This window comes from Monodelphis domestica, chromosome 2 (genome assembly GCF_027887165.1).
Source record: "Monodelphis domestica isolate mMonDom1 chromosome 2, mMonDom1.pri, whole genome shotgun sequence".
Taxonomy (NCBI): domain Eukaryota; kingdom Metazoa; phylum Chordata; class Mammalia; order Didelphimorphia; family Didelphidae; genus Monodelphis; species Monodelphis domestica.
Window position 1 is genome coordinate 422435325 of NC_077228.1, and position 7273 is coordinate 422442597.

General features: G+C 35.3%; 1 non-coding gene across 1 annotated transcript; it reads left to right on the plus strand.

Annotated features, from left to right (window-relative positions):
- The first annotated feature begins 231 nt into the window (after nt 1-231).
- Nucleotides 232-314, plus strand: TRNAL-UAA (transfer RNA leucine (anticodon UAA)). Its single transcript has one exon. It is a non-coding gene; the product is annotated as a tRNA-Leu (tRNA).
- The last annotated feature ends 6959 nt before the right edge of the window (nt 315-7273 follow it).

The following is a 7273-nucleotide window of genomic DNA, read 5'->3' on the forward strand; positions in this document are numbered from 1 at the left end:
AAAGAGGAGGCAAATCTGGAGTAAATAAACAAGGCGGGATATGAGGGAGTCTTCCCTAGAAAAGAAGGTGCATTGCAGTGGATAAGACAAAAATAATAATAAAAGAAAGGAAAGGAAAAAAAGAGGAAGAAGGAGAGAGAAAGGAAGAAAAAAAAATCAAGAATTCTTGCCTGCCCGCTCGCCCGCCCTTTAAGCCTTGTAGGGCGAGCGGAGAGAAGCACTTGTACCTGCACCAGGATGGCCGAGTGGTTAAGGCGTTGGACTTAAGATCCAATGGACATATGTCCGCGTGGGTTCGAACCCCACTCCTGGTACAAAGATTTTTTTTTTTTAATCTTAAAAATAAAAACATTCCTAAGGAACCACGGTGAGTGTTTGACGTAGGTTCGCGTTCCTCCTGGTGTGCTGGGGCGGAGATACGCGCCTTCCCCCTAGACACCCGACACAGTTTGCCGAGCAATGTGGTGGCTGGAGCTGTGCGAGGGCGGGGAGTAGGGAGACCTGATAAGAGGCAGCGAGATCCAAGTCTCGCAGAACTTCATCTCTCAGACCAACCAGTTTGTCTTCCTCGGCGGGTCCTGTGGAGTTCCAGGACCGAGAAGCCACCAAAACGGCAGAAGGCGGAGATGGTTCAGCTCTAGTGTTCATGCAGAAGCAGATAGAAATTAGGGATGTTAATGCCTACGCCGATGAGTGAGGCTGAACATTAAAAGGAACATAAAAGGGCACCTTTATGGTGGTGATTTTAATTTTGGGGTTCAGGTGCAAGTGTTCACGTAGGTTTACAATAGGAGACAATGGTCAGAGATACCTTTAGAGGGTTGCTCATTCTCAAACGACTCATTAGCCTCTACTTTCTTTTGATGTTGAGTGAGGGTGTGTGCGCAACACTTTGGAGAAGGAAAAAAAAAAGTTGTCATTGAATATTAGAGCTGAAAGCGATCTTAGAAATCTCATCAGCACCCCCTTGTTTTATAGATCTGAAAGATTCTCACTAGAGGTGAAGTGACCCAATTAAAGTCACACAGGATGCAGGATATGCAAATAGGACGTGTAGCATTGCTCGTAAAGACCTCTAACTCCCATTTTTTTTCTGCATGAAACTTGCGAAAATATATTCACGGGAGATTTGAATTCCAGAGAAGTAAAAAGAGTTAAGATTCAGTAAGTGGCTAAGATAAGATTAGAATCTAAATCTTTTGACTGCTAATTGAGGGATCTTCTTACTAAACCCCAGGCATCCAACTTGGGGAAGGGGGACAGCAAATAATAACTTAAGGGTGCTGAAAACTGACATAGCAATTTATTTTCTAAAATTTGAATTTAACAAGCATCAAATAAAAATAAGCATTTCTATATACAAAGTACAGCAGAGTGAAGATTTTACATGAAACCAAAATTTTTTATTACTGCAACTTGCTTTCCCTTTTGAGTATTTAATAAATTCAATGTTACTTTCAAATTTGTTATGCTTCTCTTTCTTCCCTTCTGAACTTCCCTCTAGAAATTTTAAAATGCTGTAGTGACCCACTTCCGTTTATAAAAAAGTTAATATTAATGGCGCCTCCTCTACCCCCTCACCCTCCAAAAATGGGGGGAGAGAAGGAAGAACAAAAACCCTCTTGTAATAAATATGCATAGACATGCATATCCACCTATTGTCCATGCCTAAAAATGTATGTCTCATTCTGCACCTTGCAATCTCAATCACCCCTGCCAGTTGATGGGTGATATATTTAATTTTTGGTCCTCTGGAGTCATGGTTGATCATTTACTGATCACATTTCTTAAGTTTTTCAAAGTTGTTGTTCCTTACAATATTGGCTTTATTGTAGAAATATGTATCTTACTTCTACTTACCTCATTTTGCCCCAATTCATACAAGTCTTCAATGATTTCCTAACCATACCCTTCATCATTTTTTCATATGCTGTAATTTGTCCAGCCACTCCCCAATTGGTGGGCAACTAAGGGGTGCCTGTTGTTTGCTACAATAAATATTTTTCTTTCTTTCTTTGATCTCTCAGGGGTATAGGCCTAGTAGTAATATTGTTGGATTAAAATACATGTACAGGTTAGTGACTTTTGGGGTCCCTGTTTCTATCCAGTTCCCATTCCTTTCCAAACTGCTTTCCAGAAAGACTGGCAATTCATAGCCTGAACAATGCATTTTTGTGCCTGCCTTCTCATTGCCCCTTCAAAAATTATCATTTTCCTTTTTGTCCCCTTGTCAATCTGATGGGCATGAGATAGAATTTGAGTTGTTTTAATTTGAATTTCTTTATTAGTTATTTGGATCAATTGTTTTTGTATAATTGTTGATAATTTGAATATCTTTATTTGAAAACTGCCCATTTATATTTTTGCCTATTTATTCATTAGGGAATGACTCTTATTCTTGTCTTTATTAATTTGGTTCTTATGTATCTTGGATATGAGTGCCTTATCAGAGAAATGTTTGTTTTGGTTTGGTTTTTTCCCTGGTTAATTGCTTCTCTTCTCATTTCAACTTGCACTGATTTTACTTCATTAAAGAAACAACACCTTTTCAATATTATGTAATCAGAATTGCCAATTTTATCTCTTTGGTCTTGAATTTCCATAATTTATAGTTATGAGAAGTATTTTCTTCCCTCTTCTAATTTCTTTCTATTTCTAAAGTATACTGTAAGCAGTTCATAATATATTTGTGAAAGCTGATGGCTAAACTTTCACTGTGAGTATTTACAACTTGGAAATTACCAAAGATATAGATCAGGGCTTGATATTTTGCTTTGTTAGTTATTTAGACTTAAGAAATGAAGAAAGTGTTAATAATTCAGCTTGAATAATTGAGCTTGAAAGTGTGTAATCCTCTCCCTAGAGCTTGGCTGTTAAACATTTGCTAGCACATTCCTGAATGTAAGTTGTTGTCTGATATGAGATGTTGGTTCTGAACCTAATTTCTGCCAAAATGATTTTCAGTTTTTCCAACAATTTTTTTCAAATAGTAGCTGGGGTCTTCTCAAACATCATGATAACATGTATATTTATTTATAAGTATGCTGTATATCTAGTCTGATCCACTGAATGATCCACTCCCCCCCTTTTTTTAACCAGTACCAAAGAGTTTTGCTTATTACTGATTTGTATTGTAATTTGAGATTTGGTGCTATTAGGCCCTCCTCTTTTTCATTGTTTCCCTTGAATTTATCTTTTACCTCTAGATTAATTTCATTGTTATTTTTCTCTACTTCTAGGAAGTAATTTTTAGGAATTTGATTGGTATAACACAGAATAAATTAATTTAGCTAATATTCTTATTTTTAAAATATGATCATGGTCTAACACTGAAAAATTTATTTCTTAATTTATTTTGTTTGTCTTTGTTTCTATAAAGGATATTTTATTGTTTATATGGCATATATTGGCATGTATACATATTAGTATGTATATATCGATAGACTTCCCAAATATTTTATTTCTTTTGTAATATTTTGAATTAGATTTCTCTATCTTAATCTCTTACCTCTTGGGTTTTTGGGTTGTTGTTGTTGTTGTTGTTGTTTTTTGCCAGTATAAAGAAAAGCTAATGCTTTGTGTGGATAGGTTCAATTTAACAATTAAAAATTGGGAAAGTTAGTCAATTTGATAACATTATTACTTAATTTTAGTCAAATCTTTAGGATTATATAAATATAACATCATATCTACAAAAAAGCAATAGTTTGAATCCTCACTTGTGTTTAGTCCATCAATTTCTTTTTCTTTTCTTTTTGCTATAGTTTGGAATGCAAATGCAATATTTGTCAAATAATAGTGACAGTAATAGACATTCATACTTCACTACTACTCTTATCAGAATTGTTTCTATCATTTTTCCATCATATATAATGTTGTCTCTAGGTTTTAGATAGACACTATCATATTAAGAAAAGCTCCATTTATTACAATGCTTTTTTGTATGTGTTTTTAAAAAGAAATACAAATATTTTTAATATCCACTGATATAATCATTTTTTCATATCATCTACTTATTTATTTTACTAATAATGTTTATTACTAAATGGATTTTTGCTTTATTAATATTTATTGCTAACTATGCCATAATTTATTCATAATATTTGTTAAAAAATAATGTATCTAATATGATTTATTTGTTTATTAATATATTCTTTTAAAAATAGTTTTCCTTATGTTTAGCCAACTCTGCATTCTTGTTATAAATCCAAAATAGTCTGAAATATAGTTTTAATATGTTGTTACTAATATTTTATTTAATTTTTGCATGATATTTACTTGGGATTAGTAGTTTATGCATTTCTTTCTCCACTCTATCTCTCCTTGATTTAAGAATCAAGATCATATCTGAATCAAAAGAATTAGATATCTTATTTTTCTTTTTTTTTTGCAAATAGTTCATGTAATATTGAAATTAATTATTTTTATGAGGAATTTGCTGGAACTTTTTTCTTTGGAAGTTCATTTCTGACTTGTTTAATTTATTTTTTCTGAAATTTGGTTATTTAAACCTTCTACTTCTTGTTCTGTTTACCTGAGCTATATACAAGTAATTATCCATTTCATATGAATTATTCCTTTTTCATATACAACTGGGCAAAATTATTTTTAGCCAGTATTCTTTACTTCTTTTCTGGTTGTTGTGAATTCTTCTTTTGTAATTTTTTTTAAACTGACATATCTGGATTTTCCTTTTTAAAAGTGAGATTCATTACATTTTTATTTCATTGTTTTTTTAAAAGCTCCTAAATTTACTTATCAATTTAAAGGCTTGTAATCATCAAAATTGGGTGCCAAATGTAATAATTAAAATTTTAATTTGACAAAAATAATAAAGAATTATTGTGGTTGCTATTTCTTTAAATATTCCTTTAATTCCCTATAATATTTTATTGTTTATCCAGATAAATTATTAATTCAAGTTATAATTTTGCCTTGCCACTTCAACTATTTATTCTGGATGCCTGTAGTATGGTTTCTTTAATCCAGAATTCTGGGTTTTCACTTTGTCTTTCCTAGTTCCCATCTTGAGGTGATTGTATTCTATCTTTTTTCATTTTGTCCTCTGACTCTAGGAAGGCAATTTTCCTTATTGATTTTTTGAAATATCATCTCTGGGCCTTTTCTTGGTCATTTTGACGTAGTCTGATGATTTTTAGATTATTTTTCCTTGACCTATTTTCTAGGTCTATTGTTTTTGATAAGTGAAACTTTAAAGTTTCTTATTTTTTCAATTAAATTTTTTTGTTTATATTTCTTATTTTGTAATGGAGTCATTGATTTTTGTTTGGGTCATTCTAATGATGCATTTTCTTTGGTACTTATTCAAGTTTTTGTGTCAACTATTCTAAACTGATTATTCTCCCTGATATTTCTTCTAGAGATCTTTCATTTATAACATCATTTTTTATCTCTTCCAAGGATGCTAGTAGGCTTTGTGGTTAAGTTATACCTTTACTTGAGACTTGCCCCATAGGTGCTATAGTTATTCTTTTACTTTAGACTTGTGTCTTATATATCCCCATATACATAAAACATATTTTTGTAGGTGTCTTCTTTTGATTATTCATGTTTCCAGCTTTAATATCCTGAATTGAGACAGCTTTGTCAAGGACAGTCTCTTAACTGTTCTTCTCCTCTTAAAGGATGGCGGGCCCCAGATTGGTCTTTATATATTGACTGGAGTCTTGATGCTGGTATTCTCTTCCCAGTGGCTCTTGTAAGAGAAGAAAATGCAAAAAGAGAGAAATCATATCCAGTGGAGCAAGAAGCAGCTAATGATGGGGATGGGCAGAAAGGGAAAAAAAACAAGATTCCAGGGAGAGAACAGAAGCTGTGGGAACTCAAAACTGGCAGCTCAACTCCACTCCTCCAGCTGAGAGCCTCAGAAAAGGGTCTCTGAGGCTGGGGATCTCCCTGGACATCAACTGTTGCCTGGTGAACCCCTGAATCTCTTATTCAGCTCAAATATTGTAGACTGGACTTTGAAAGAAGCCATCTACTGAGGAAATCCTCTCCAAGGATTATTCTCTACCTCTCCATCACCAATTTGTCCTGAGCTCCATTATCCTAACCAGGTTAGCTCAGGAGTAGGGACAAACCCAGTAACTGACCAGAAAAGGGGTCAAGGATGAAAGCTTGGACCCCTGAGATTTGGGGTGGATCAGTCTGCTAGTAAATAAGAATTCCTGCTACCCACTCTCCTCACCCAATACCTTCATTCCTCCCTTCCCTGGGTGATCCTAATTAAAAGTGTTACTACGTAGATCAGGTCTGTCTGCTCTCTGACACTAAAGAAGGGGACTGAAAATTTGGAGATAACTACACCTCTCCCCAAAGAGGAGGATTAGCACAAGACCCTGTGGAACCAATGCCACAAGCCCTGGTCCAGTCCTGCTCCAGGGGACCTTGGCAAGTGGAACGGAATAGGTAGAAATGAATGATGGAAGGCAGCTGTGTGTATGTATATCTGCCTGGGGCAAGGCTTTACATGAAGTGGCAGCTTCACCATGCCCAGGTTTATTATTTTTATACTCATTTTTTGGCACATAGCTACATTACTCAACATATGTATTCGAATAAAGATAACTGTACAAGTGATACATTAACTTTTAACAAATTGTTTGATTAACATTCTGAGATCATTCTATACACTTGTATTGCTACTATTGATTCTGACAGGATGCACAAAGGTTTTACAAAAGATAAATGATTTCGTCACAGGTGGCTTAATTTTCTCATTAACCTATAAGGTGCTTGAGTTTACAATGAAAGAAAATCATGTTACTTTTAATAAAAATTGATAATCAGGAAGCTTGTAATAAAGATGGCCATTTAGAGGTCACAAAAATTTAGACCTCTGTAAACCCTTCCTCACTGATCAAAAACAGTGCTTCTAGGGGACTGAAAACCAAATCTAAGAACAGGACAGAGCCAGGGAACCCTCCTCCTGGACCCAAATTAAAAGGTAAGCCCCACCCCCAAAGCCTGAACTCTAGAACACGTGGGTTTAAGGGGAAGGAAGAAGGTCTCAGGACCCCTCCCCCCTACAGCACTGAGCCTCCAGCCATGGCCAGAATCTCTGGGTGGGCAAGGGTGCTTGTCTGGAGAGAGAACCTTACTGGCAAAGCTGTGCCAGGCTCAGGGCTTAGAACACAGGCCACATAAAGGCAGCTGGAGGAGAAGCACAGAGCAGGCAGCCCAGTCTCAGCCAAAACACTCCATCTTTCCCCCCACACACACACACACACACACACACACACACTTCTGGAGG